The sequence below is a fragment of the Dinoponera quadriceps genome, unplaced genomic scaffold, assembly GCF_001313825.1.
Source record: "Dinoponera quadriceps isolate SergipeBrazil2010 unplaced genomic scaffold, ASM131382v1 scaffold46, whole genome shotgun sequence".
Taxonomy (NCBI): Eukaryota; Metazoa; Arthropoda; class Insecta; order Hymenoptera; family Formicidae; genus Dinoponera; species Dinoponera quadriceps.
Window position 1 is genome coordinate 335,692 of NW_014554488.1, and position 14,036 is coordinate 349,727.

The following is a 14,036-nucleotide window of genomic DNA, read 5'->3' on the forward strand; positions in this document are numbered from 1 at the left end:
AATACATGTTTCCGCCGAGAGAGAACGCGTTTTGTATATCGCAAAGAGTTAGCTCGCTTTCAATTTCAGCTTGTCATCGACTAGCGATTTCGATGCGAAATTGCTCTTTTGCGCGATGACGTTCTCGGCTTTTTCCCGAACGCTCGTAGTACCATCACGCGCGCGCTCATCAATTTCCGACATTCGGCCGAATATCACCACCGGCCTCAACTGCGGTCACGGTTTACGGCGGATTACGAGTATTGTGCGAAGCCCCGCCAAGGATATAATCTGGCTAGATTCGCTATATCGATTTTGAGTTGCAGCTCTGTGCTGCATCGCGCGCGCACGTGTGCGTTCGTATGTGCGTGCGCGCTCTGAGTCATAGCCGCGCACGTGTGTGCGTGACGTCGCATGTACACACCGTTGCACGCTTTATACGCCCGTCGAATCCTTCGGTTTCGTGACGAATCGATTGGCGATATCGAGTCTTTCTCTCTCGTGGCCTCCTACTTATTCGCGTGAAAATTAGAAACGCCGAATTATTCTCCGAATGAAGAGCCGTTATCGCCGCTATAATCAGATCAGTAATTAGAGAAAATTCGTCGCCGGTTCAGGGATAAATAAAACGGCACGATGGACCCGGTGTGTACCCCTTCGCCATCGGGGTGCCTTGAATTTCCCTTTCACGAGAGTCCAAGGTCTGCTCAGGGTCGGTGCCAGGCAAAGAGAGAGGCTCTCTCCGCTCTCTCGCGTATCGATCCGGCCGCTTGCCGGATGTAACGTCTTCGAGGCGTCAGCGAACTGCCGCCGCCTCCGTTCTTCACTACGCCTTTTATTATTATATACATACCTCGACAAATTTCCGAAAGAAAAATAGAGATTTTTTTCTAACCTCGCCGATCGCGCATCGATGATCTTCTCGGCAAAGAATTAACCCTCGAATAACAAGATTGATCGACCACATTCTAATGCTTCCACGAACGCGCTCGTAAAGCGTTGTATCCCGGTATTGTACATACTTAGCGATACATCTTATTCACTTTTAAATATTTTCTAACTTATCTTGAGGACAAGAAATGCCTAGTCGAGGAAATTAGTTGAAAATACTGCAAAATGTTTCTACGAATCTATCTGAGGGATTAAAATCCGTGGGATCCTCATCGGTTTTATTCGGCGAAACTGCGGACATTATATTATCGGGAAGCGTCGCTCGCGAGAAGAAGAAGGAGGAGAGCACGGCTCGGGGCAGCTATAACGGCATTATCAAAAAGTAATAAAAATAATAAAGAAGTCGTTAACGTGAGTGAGAGCTCTGACGCGACTCGATCGCAAAAGAACAATCGCGAGCGGCGGCGATAAGCGGAGAAAGAGGCGACGCAACGAATTGTCCTCCGCTCTTTTCGCGCGTTACAAATTTTGCCGCCGCGGATTCTCGATCGATCCTCGCTACGTCGGCCACGCGAGATTGTCGTTTCGGCCGTTGTAGTCGTATACGCGCGATTATAGTAAACGCGGCACGGCCAGGTAAAAAGCCCCGTACAGCTGTCTGACAGCTGCCGCGGAGCGGCAGCGGCGCGCCACGCCACGCCGTCCTATATACATACGTGATGAACCACCCTGTATATACGGACACGCATGCGTCTGAAAATACATTTCGCCTTGGTGCATGTGCACCGCACGCACAATGCGCGTCGCGCCGCGCCGCGTCGCTGACGAGCGTAACAGAATTAGTGGCGCATCATTTCATCCTTTTTCTGAGTTTCCACCCTTGGCGAGAACGGCGGGAGAGGAAACGGGATTTACTATCGATATTGATTTGTCTCTGTCTTTCTTTCTCCCGCTTCCTCTCTCGCGCGCACTCCCCAGGAGGATTCGGCCCGGTCCGATTTCCGCGAAATATTTCATCCTGCAATATTCTTCTCTTCCTTCGTTCTCCGTTGACACGTGTATTCCCGATGTTGTTTTCGATTTATCTCCCTTGCGAATTTACACGGAGAGAATAAGGTAGGATCGTGAATTTTGGAAAATTCTTTTGGCGGATCTCGCGCGGAGGATCCGAGCGAGAGATTAAATAATACAGGGAGGACTTAGAATCCTTGGAAGTAAGAGTCTGGCCAATGTTCTAGTTTGATACAAAATGTCGTGCCAGCTACTGTATAACGCATGCACACACATGTACACAATAATGTAACAGCGTTTGGAGAGAGATTTTCCCAGCCATTCTAGGGAACGGTGGAAACGTTCCATTTTTTCTTAAAATATATATTATTATTAAAACATATTTGCTTCATATTAAGCAAATTAATTGTGATATTGTTAATTTTTTCATTAAAAAATAAAAAATATTAAATGCGATATACTACAAAATTTTCATGATTTGTACAATAAAATCAAAATTCGTTTTATTAAAATTAAGTTTAAAAAAAGGTCAGCCAGGACGATTGGATAAACCCGTTTTCAGTAGCAAAACTATGACTATATTCATTCAATAATTAAATAAGGATATTTCATATTTTGATTCTATTTTAATGTCGTAAATAACTATGTTTGTGTTTATGTAATATTTTATGAATATATGTTGAATGAATATTAATGAATATTTTAATGGTTAATATGATATTCATTCTAGTATTATAATTAATGCAAATTAATGCAACTCTTAAAATTATTACATTCTGCGGACATCATCTACCTCATGTCCTTCGTCCTCACGTTCTCCCCTTCTTCCATTTCTCACTTTCCTCAATTCTAAATCTTCGCACTTTTCCTTCTCACATTTGTGTACGGTCGAGACTCGTTTTCGCGAGCGAATAAGTTACATATCTCCATCAGAATGTAAAAAAAATTACTTTTACTTATATTTTTCACATTTCTAGTTCTCATTAACTAGACTCTTACTTCTAGGAACTTTGCGCTGAAAGAAAGGATTTAATAACATTTATCAAACATTTAGTGAAATAGGTTACAGTAACCAAATCATTTTAGTTACACGTAGCATGCAACTAAATGATTCGGTTACTGTAATCAAATCCAATTAATCAACCAATTAACTGAAACTATTTCATTAAATGTTTGGTAATTGTTACCAAACTCTTGTTTTTACCGTAGAGAGACTCGTCGGGGCGCCGTGTGAGAGAGAAGAAAAGTCCACCGCGCGGCGGCTCTCGTTCAGCACGGTCGAAATTTATCACGCAAACTTGCGATTACCGGTAGAATCGAGGAATCGCGTACCTCGCTCGCGATATATCGTAATCGTCGCGACGTCGGCCGATCGTCCGGTCAATTAAGAACACCGATTTGCAAGCTCTTGCATTTTCGCGCGGCCAATTTCGAGCGTGTGCGTCAACTCGTCGTTATCCCGCCCCGCCCCGGCCCACCCTCCCTCCACGCGGCGATCCCGTGCAGCGAGCGAGCGGCTCGTTTCAATTCGCCCATATTGCTTCCCATCGATTTAACTTCAAAGTGCCCGCGCGAACATCGAGGCGGATTCAAAATGTGTCGTCGGTGTAACACTACCGTGCTATGTTCTATACGGGTTTGCCCCGACGTCTTCCGGGTGTCCTTTTCACCGCGATATTTACGGCCCCCCCTTCTGATCCTCCCTCGTATATACCTTTCGGGCGAGATAGCTACCGGTCCGCGGGTGGTTGCTAAAAAGGAGCAGCGGGAATGATGTCGAGTCGACTCGCGGATCGAGCGAGACAACGCCACGGGAATTATGTCGACAATGCTGCTGATTGCCGGTTCATTATGACGTCATAAAAGCGAATCTAGCTGGTACGGTATGTACCTACCGCTAACCTACCGCAGCCGATCAAGGATAATCGCTCTTAAGGCGCGTACAGCTCTCTTCAAAGCGCGAGACGGCGGTCGGAAATCGCGAGAGAGAGAGAGAGAGAGAGACACCGAGGACGATCGAGGGCGCGGCTCCGATCCCTCGGGATGTGATCGCACGTCGCGGTCGGTTTTCGACCGAGGATATTCGAATCGCTTCTACGGATGTCAATGGCGTCGATCGGACGTGGGTTTATCGGAAAGTCTACCCAAAGTCGCTTTCTTATTTGGAGGCGCAATCGAAACCTCGGCGTGAGCTCGTTGCCATCTTTATGCAGATTAGGATAATTAGCGTGTAAACATAAATCAAGGCGGCTCGGCGCGCGATCGATTAACGGCCGCGTGGTAGGATTACTGAAGGGTGGGTGTACGTGTGTGCGTGTGAGAGAGAGGGATGGAAAAGAGGGGGAGGAAATTAAAGAGAAAGCGAGAGAGAGAAAGAGAGAAAGAAGGGGAGAATTGTTCCATAATTCTTGCGCGCGAAAGCGCTGACCTGATTTTGATCCGCGGATTAAAATTAATGAGCGTTTTTGCGATAGGGATGTAGCCGAGAGAAGTCGAAGGCGCTCGCGGGGTGCGCGATCGGTGAATCGAAATTGAAGCCAGAAGTGTCGGCCGCGTGACAGCTTGCGAGCATTTATTTCAGCCGATGTGCCGCGCGCCGATGCGACACGGTGGCGTCGCGCGAGGGGTGCGTATTCCTCGTCATCGATCTCGCGGGATCGTCTTTTGTTCGCATTAATGGCACGCGCCATGTGGCGGCATCGTTTCGAGCGCGCTCTGATCTTACCTCCTGGTAAATGATGACGAGTGTGAATCGCCGTCTTCGGGTCAACGAGCGATCGGCGTCGTCGGGTCGCTCGGCGGATCGCGCGCGCTCGCGACATCCGGTGTCCGATCGCAAAGAGAGAAAGAGAGGGATAGATAGATAGTTGCTTTCGTCCTAGGATAATTCCTCTGCGTTGAGGAAAGACTTAAACATTTATTTGTGAAATATAAAGTTTATTTCACGGAAATAAACGTTCATTGAAATACGGCGAAATACAATAGTATTCCTTGCAGATAAACCACTTAGTCTGGAAATCGCTGAGAGAAAGAAATTGAAATTTTGACGAAAAAGATCAGAGAAAAATACGCTGAGAGAGAGAGGGGGAGGGGGAGGAGGAGGATTTATAGTTTTTCGAAGATACAAGTATCACGGTGAGACGAGTTTTCCGGCTGCCGCATAGGTTATATGCGGCGATGTCGCGCGCGATTTTAGTTCTCATCACGGTGCGACGACGACGTTGCTCGCCGTTTTTAATCGTCGCGCGGTCGGATAACCCGAGGATTAATCCCCGGACTCGGCATCGATCGTCCGAGCACGATTCGTCTTTCTTTGGCGCCGGGCTATCCGTCAGCGCGCCTAGAAACTAGATCCGCGCAGCTGCCGCGTCGCAGCCGAAACCGGAAGCCGCCGGCCATCTTGTTTGTACAGTAACTATAGTTACCATGGGAGATCCTGCGAGCGAGGATGCGTAATGTACACACGATCCGATCCGTCACATGGATCTTTTTGTCCGCGTTTACTACGATGCGTCGCGTCCTCCCTCTCTCTCGCTTTCACTGTGCTGGTTTTAGATTTCTGGAATTTATGACTCGATCGTGTCGCAGGGTGAATCGAACGCGGACACAGGGTGGGCTTTTCCTCCGTCTTCGACCCTTCTACCAGCGGGTAAACCGGCAGATGGCGATTCTATATTGCGTCTAATCGGCTTATCTCGCCGGCCCACCTTGATAGATCTGATCGCTGAGCGCGTTCGCTTTTTAATCACGAGAAACACGAGATGTGCCGAAATTCCAGCGTAAATACCAGCTTGTTCATACGCGGAAGATACGAATTTCGTTTCTTCTCTTTTCTTCTTTCAACGTCGCGAGGTTGGAAAAGAGGTGTGACTGATCGTCGATCACGCGTCGATGGAAAATCTATCAGTCTTTCGCACAGCTGATATTGATAAATTATTAACCATCGCGCAGGATCGTTTCTCCCGCTTAATCTTCCTTATAGTCATGCGGATCGACATACGAAACATTTATAAATTATCCTTCTCCCGATATAACTAAACGGAGTACGATTACCGAGGTCATAAATCCTTCGTGGCGACTCGGGATGGGATTAACGGAAGCCATTTAGAGGCTTTAGTTTCAACGATTTGTGATGATCCAGATCTGCGTGAGCCTGTATATAAGGTAGAGAGAGAGAGAGAGAGAGAGAGAGAGAGAGAGAGAGATATAAGCTCGATCGCCCATCGTCGAGCGCCCGAATTGTTGTCACCGAAATAAACATCCGGGCACATCTGCGCGCGCATTTTTCACAGCCGCCGTAAAAGGAAATGAATTTCCTCCACACGTGGCCCCCGTTTCATTTCGATTCACGCAGCCTCCAAAAGCATTCGAACATCTGTCCAAGTTGGGAACAGTCGCCAGATTTTCTCTCTCGAAATTCGGTGAACGAATCGATTTTCAAACGACTGGGAAAGCTCGTTGAAAATCCAGGCAAAATTCACGTTAACACCGAAAGCGATATATTCGAATGAAAACAAAAAAACACGAATTTGAGATAATTTTCTTTCTTTCTCTCTCTCCATCTTCACGATATCCGAAAACAGTGGAAATATTTATGTAGCGATTGCTAGAAAAATTCCGAGAAATGTTATTTTTCGAAATGTTAGAACGAAATTGATAGCGTCAGAAAGGTTGCCGAAAAAATACGTGTTCGCGTCGTCTACGTTAGCGGGACTAACGGCGCTCCCGTAAGTAACAGGATGCGTCCGATGTGTTTAACATGACAAAGAGGATAGAGCTGGATGCGCATCACACAGCATCGGTTCTCCCTGGAATCGCGGTAGCGACAAAAACCCAGGTATATGTGCCGGGTGATCGATACGGTAGTCCGCGAGAGCAAGAGAGAGATATGCGTATAATACATACACACACACGTATATAGAGCAAGAGAGAGAGAGAGAGCTCTAAAATATAATAATCGTAGACAGCTGTGCGCTGCAAGAGGATCGGCTGCTTTTAACACCCGTATCAAATCGAACACAGAAGCTCTTACTTTCATTTAAAATTCGGATAATTTATTTCTACTTCGCGTCTTATTTCTCTTATTTACTCTTATTTTTCCATATAAAAATTGTAGAGTTCACTCGAGTCGAAATTTTGATTCTACATTAGTATATTGAATATTAAATTGAATTCGCCATGGGAGTTAATACGATGGCTAATACAATGATTTTATCGCGATTCATTAATTTAAAGATCAAGCATAAATGTGGAGGATGATAATAAAACTAGCCAACGAATATATACAAATCTGAGAATGTGTGCATTTACTGTGAATTGGTTATTCGAACTTCATTTAAGCCTCGGAACAATCCTTGGAGATCAACGTGACAGTTAAAATGTTAATCGCGCAAAGTTGAACTTGACGGTCAAACTTGAAAAATCAGTAGAGAATCTCATGATATAACACTACATAAGCTTGTCATTACTGTCACATATATGTACTTAATGTTGTTTCCTTCGTGTTGAAATGTATTTGAAGAAAGATTTAATCATTTAATATTTGCAATTATTTCGACATCATAATGTGCTAATGTTTAATATTATTAATACCAATGCAGATAGTTTATATGCGATGATCAAATATAAAAATATATATGCGAAAAACAAATTTTAATAGAATAGAAGTATTAATAGGAGAAAAATTAATGAATAATCTAAATAATGGCTGAAGAAGAGATAAATTTTCTTCTTTTAATTTTTTTTTTATTTATCTTCTAGGAGGATTGTTATTTTTCAAAAGGAAGGAAGAGGAAGAAGTTGTAATGGCAAAGATAGCAGTTGTGTGTCCAAAAACATCTACAGAAATTTAAAGTTGAATTCACCACAATGTTACGACAAAACAAAGGTGAAACAATACGTTGGCTGATTCAGGACGGAATTTGCAACCCGATGTTATTATTTAAATACAAAACCCAGCAGTTGTGAGGCTTGGATCGATATTCGTAGTTATAAATTATTTACGGATTTTGATTGAGAATATAATAAACAAGTTGTCTGACATAGCGGTTACTAATGACAAGCGCCGTAATATCGTCACGTTAATTTACATATAAGACGTAACCGATTATAACAATATATGACCATTGAGCGAGCGAATAAAACGAGTTAACAGATATAACATCTTGAGTTGCATTTATTTACTATGTCTCTGCTTACGCAACGTTTAGTTGAGCCTTGAAATAATCTATGAAAATCAACGCGACAGTCAACGTTAGTTGTGTTAGTTACAGATTCGCATTGATGTATCATTATTCAGATCGATACCTCTTGTATGAAATAAGTAGGTTAGATTAATGACTCATCAGAGATTCGTGAAGCTATGATTATTTATCAAACGAACTACGAATGCCGGTCTTAAGGTAGATTGTAAATTTCGACTCGGCTATCTCCGTACGGAGAAAAATATTTTGCTGGCATAGCAAATTGTTAGTTATTATTATAGGGATAGCAAAAAAATTTGTTAAGAATATTAATTGCCATTTGCCCGATACATAGCAAAATAATTTGGATGCCAACTGAATTCTAACTAAATTATTTTTGCCGCTTAACAAATATTTTTGTCGTCCCCGTAGTAATTAACAATTTGCAGTGCCAACAAAATTATGCTTTCCCGTGCGTATATTATCAGTAAGCTCGTTAAGATCAGAGAAAAATATCCTATCTAATAAACGTTTTAAACATACCTGGAAGCGTATGCCCGCTGGCAGTGTTCCCGTCTTTTTAGTCCTGGTTTGTCGATCCAGCATCCCGCTTCGGCTGTCCCGTCGTAGCACTCCGGATACTCGCACTGGCATTGATAGTAACAGTGACACTTGCGTAGGCACGATTCTATAAATGAAAAATGTTAATTAACACAATGCCTGATTGCCTGACACGAGAGTGTCTGATTCTTAAAGCTTAGCGTGGGATGCGCAACAAAATGGCTGACAGAGTTTCGCTCGAGTACTTAGAGTGTTGTTTTTACTACAACTGTTATTGCTACATTTCGTAACTTTTGCGTTTTATCCGAAGTTTAAGTACGACGTGTTTGTAATGCGAAATGTTTGAATCTCACGGTGGAAATAACAACCAAGGCGCCGATACGCCGAATACATTTGTATATCGCTCACCGGCTCGGGAAAAAAAAATGATCGACTGTGATTAATTAATTTGCTTACTACTTAAGTTCTACCGCTTGTTGCACGTGCCCGATCTTAATTCGTTCGTCAATTAACGTCGCGGTTTCAAATCAAAACTTGAGTGTCAATCGACCGTTGAGAGGTCACGCTGACGACGATGGCTGGAATTTCACGTTTGATTTTACGGTAAGCTCTTAAACCATGACCTTAAACTTGCCAATATCATGCGTAATCGAATAAATAAAATTGTCGCTCATGATACGCGGATTATACGTGGATTCTCATCCCTAAGGTATCATCCATAAAGAAATAACGCGATAATCTACGTATTTCTACAGATTAGATACGAAGAAAAGTTTCCAAATAGTCTTATCATCCATTAGATACCCGAGTCGAAATTTACAGTATATTGTAAATCTCGCGAGTGTTGTTGTCTCGCTCTGATAATGCATACGTTTCGAGAAGAAGGAAAAGAAGAGGAAGACACACAACGATGTGAATTCGCGGATTAGAGTATTGAAGATACAAAGTTGAGAGAGAAGATGCGATTAGGGTGATTCGTAGAATGAAACGGAAAATAGGCAACAATGTGAATTCGCGGATTGAAGCGTTGAAAATACAAGGCTAAGAGAGAAGATGCGATTAAGGTGATTTGAGCCGGCGAAGCTCGCTCGTTCGCAGTGACAGAAACTAGACGGGACACATCGCGCGTCTAGTTATCGCACGAACACGTACGTAATGTATGTCTGTAGGTTAATGCAATTCACTCAGATCTCATTGCGAGAATAGTATGGCAGGGAATTGATTGATTGGCTCTTTCGTTTCAGCGCGGCGATATATAGTCGCGGTCTGTCGCGCGCGAAAATGATAATACCTTGACCGTGAATACACACGCGCTCGGTACCGGTCTCCACAACAATCGAAAGCTTTTCCCCGTTTTTCTTCGACTCACAGAATAGGGCCAGGTAGAGAACCCGGGCGAGTCGCCGGGTCGTTGACCCATCCACGTCCCTGTGTGTCAAACCTCGACTCTAAATGGCATATCATAATTTCCTCATCAAATATGACACTGTCGGTCCAGTTCGCTTAACGTTATTACCCATCCCGGATTGTGTACGTGTGTCTGCTTTTTTTTTGTTTTCATCATACGGGTCATGGCGCATGAAAAATCGTAAACAGTAAGATGTTAAGTTCGCTCTTTTCCGAAGAATTTCCTGAACTAGTGTACACTGGTGTAATAAATTCAAGTGAAACTAACTATATTTGTTTCATTCTAACTTACTGCACCAGTGTATACCAGTTCAGAAAGTTCTCCGAAGAAGAATAGATCTACTGAAGTAGTAAGCGACCTGATCAATCACAATCGGGAATTTACACGATAATCTCACATTCTTGATGAGTTTCGATTTGTTGTGATTAGCCATTCGCTTATTATTTACATTTTATTGTTTGCGTTTTCCTGTATGCCTTAACGAATCTAACACAGTAAATAATATTGTGTTAAAAACGGTCCACTGAAATTTAGTGTTACTTTAACACGGGGAATATGTTGAAAAAGTACACAAATGTAATGTTAAATTAACACATACACCTTGTCAATATATGTTGACAAAATAAATGTATATTAATTTAATATCATATTTGTATACTTTTTAACGCATTCCCCGTGTTAAAGTAGCGCAAAATTTCAGTGAACCTTTTTCAACGCAAAATGTTTAACCGTAAACAGAAACTGAGATTTCGACGCATGTGTGCGTTGGAGCGCGGCTAAAAAAAAAAGAAAGAAAACAACGAGCGATCGGCCGTTGATAAATCGAAAAAAACTATTTCGCGGGAGACAATGGCGAATATTTTTATAGCGATTCGCGCGACACGGTGCGTCGCGTCGTGTCGGCAGGCTACATCAACATGACCGGTTTCCATTGGGCGTTTTTAACATCTGCCGCTTCGAATCTTTCGGTTGTGTGCGTACGCACGTGCGTCTGTACGTGCGTGCGTGCGTGTCCCGCCACGCTACGTCGCGCGCCGTTTTCCCACTGACGATCGACACGCATGCAGATATACGCTGCCGATCCGTTCTGCGGCTTGATCCAATTCTCGCAGCCCCTGCGACGAGGCGGGACGATCGCTATCGATCTCGTCCGTTTTTCGCGGATAAATCGCGAAAGAAAGAGAGGAAGGGAGAGAGGAAACAGAAGTCGATACCCCCGTGCGGAAAGGGTGGAAAAGCGATGAATCATCGTATCGCCGACGGGACCGTCGGGAAGGCCGGCTCCGTTCTGCGAAAAACAAGCCGCCCGCGAGACATCGATCGAGCATTTACCGGAACTGGAGTCTCTTTCCTTCCCGGCGAGATACGTTGCTCAGTGGCGGCCGAGCGGCTCTCACTTTATACGCGAAGTTATGAGCGAATTCTTGAGGTAACGATATCCACCGCTATTCCAAAGGCAGCTTAGCGATTTTAATTAAAGCGGAAGGCACGCCGAGGTATCCGCCCCACGGAATCGGGGTCACGCCGTCTTCCGATTAATCGTTGGAAATTTCTCATTTCGCGCCGGGCCGATTCGATCGAGTCGCACGCTCCGGACTATTAATCGTCATATCCTGACGATGCATTCCGATGAAGGATCTCGGTTCTTTCTTCCTCTTTATCTAGGCGTCGATCGCGCTAGCTAAATCGACGAACTTATCAGCTTATTGCGAACGTTTGTCTAGGACGCCCGTCGTGTTTCTTGAAAAAATGGAGACTCACGTGCGAGAAGTGATCGATCCGTCCGTCCGTTTACCGGCGATAAGTTGACGCGTATCGTTGAGTAAATTTGACTCTTCCCGATTCCTGCCTTCGACACGAAGGGAAGAAATAACGGACGGCCGCTCTCTCCTCGCTATTCTCCGTCGGGTTAATTTGACCGCGCGCACTCTTTTTCGCCTCGTCGTCCGTCTGCGACGGGTAGACGAGACGGAGTGGAGAGGAGGAACATACGACTACTACGTGTGCATACTACTACGCAACGATATAAATTGAATAGGTAGAGGCGAACGTATATGGCCGCGCGTTGCGTTCGTTCGCTCGTTCGCTCGCTCGTCCGCTCGCTCACTCACTCGCTCATGGATAGAAAAATCCTGGGAACGAGACCCCTGTGTACAAGAGACTCGAGCGAGCCAATGAAAATAAAAAGGATGTCAGATTGTCGCGGCGTCGGAAGTTACGGATTAAGTTAGGAAGTAGACAGTTAATGTCGCTTTGGAGAGAGAGAGAGAGAAAGATCGAAAGAGAGCGACATGGAGATGGGTAGAAAGAAAGAGAGAGAGAGAGAGAGCGTTATATATATATTGAAAAATTTTGCACAATCATCGTTTCCGCAAGAACTCCAAAGATTATGTTCAAGCGTAAACGAATATCGGGGAATTTTTTTTTTTTTTTTTTCGGAAAAACAGCCCCCGTTTTTCTCTCTCTCTCGACAAATAGCCGAAAAACGCGATTGATTCACGGCCACGATCGCGGACCATTACGCCTGCAATCTAAAGTGAAATTCTATTTTCGACGATATTTCAATTAACTGTTCTTGGCGAAGGTTGAAATTCGACAAACATTCACGGTAACACGGAATGGCAGAAGTAGTGACGTTTTCGAGTGCGCGCGCAACAGCGGCCCACAGAGATGAGCCTCCGTCTCGTTTTCGGCATAAAATGGGTCGGACTACTTCAAACAGACGGACTTTACCGCGACCTTGACAACAAACACAACCACCTCCGAATCGCACGGTCTGAAGAGGGTTGCAACCCCGGTTGATTTGCGTTTGAACGCGAGGACAGCGCGCCCTCTCCCTCCCTCCTTCCCCACTCTCTCCTCGTAGGCGCTCGATTCAATCGGTTGGCGTACGGCCGACTCGGGGTCGCGGCTGTAGACCGGTGGACAACGAGCGGTTAACGAGGGCGCTGAGTGATCGGAAGAGTTTTATATTTCGTACGCTAGAGCGCATCGCTTCGTTGAAGCGAGCGGAAGCGGACGCGAGAACAGCCGTGAGAGATCTTGCGAATCCGAGGTCTCCGGCCTTACCGGAGGGAGGAGGAAGGCGCTAGGTAGAAGGGCCGACACCCTCGAGTCCAGGGGATGGTAATGCGAAGAACTGACCTAGCTATCCTCGCTGCCCCGTGCGGTGAAGGTGGCGGCTGCCGTTAAGTAAAATACGACGTGGGGGCGTCCTTGACTCCAACAGACGCCTCCTCCTCCTTCAGCGCGGGGCCTGTATTAAGATATCAAATGGCCAAATCCGAGGGTTCCCCTACCCGCTCTCTAGACGTCATGTGCCCCGACACGGAACTACCCTTTTCTGGTGGTAATGTATCGCTTGCCCGCCTCGGCTCTCGCCAGTCTCTGGAGAAGCCCGGGACACGGGGGTGGCTTTCGGGATCATGAATGAAATCCCTCCTGGTGGCTCTACCCTGGGGTGTCCGACCCTCCGTACCTATTCCCCTGTCCTACTCCTGGCCAGGAGTAACAACACCCTTATGCTCAAAACAATAACATGACCACGTGCGGTGGCCACGTGGTTCCTTCAAGATTTCGGCGCACGGTCGGTGACCAGCGGCCGTACGGTGTCAAAGGTTGACGCGTATAAGGTCGAATAAGAAACGGGATTAGCTCTCGGTATGTGCGACGAAGGGATTGCGTAAAGCGACTATTTACGAGACGTGTCGTCGTTTCATCGAACGCTTTTAGACGAATAGAGAAATTACTTCGAGCCATCGCGATAATAGCTGTCCTTGTTATAAATAGCACCTGATGCAGAAGAAGTATTAAGTATTCCCCTCCTGCTTTAAAGGCACGTTACTTCCATTACTTACACCTGCCAGCCGAGTCGCACGCAGTTCCGCCCTTTCCACGCAATCCTCGCGCGCGAGCGAGCGAGCGAGCGCCGTGAAAATTGTACGCGCAGCCGTCGCGCCGACGCCGTCGAATTTTATCCACTTTTCCCTCCGTCGAAATTCCGT

The 14,036-nt window shown here is 45.4% G+C and overlaps 2 protein-coding genes across 2 annotated transcripts in view; one reads left to right on the forward strand and one right to left on the reverse strand.

Moving 5' to 3' along the window:
- LOC106750711 (manganese-transporting ATPase 13A1) overlaps positions 1-14,036 on the reverse strand; it is a 66,388-nt gene that overhangs the window by 47,582 nt on the left and 4,770 nt on the right. The window contains exon 2 of the mRNA XM_014631242.1: positions 8,607-8,751. The gene's annotated coding sequence lies outside the window, so the exon portion shown is untranslated. The remainder of the gene's footprint in view (positions 1-8,606; positions 8,752-14,036) is intronic.
- The window catches only part of LOC106750706 (DNA N6-methyl adenine demethylase), a 49,963-nt gene that overhangs the window by 7,227 nt on the left and 28,700 nt on the right, over positions 1-14,036 (forward strand). The gene's annotated exons all lie outside the window — the stretch shown is intronic.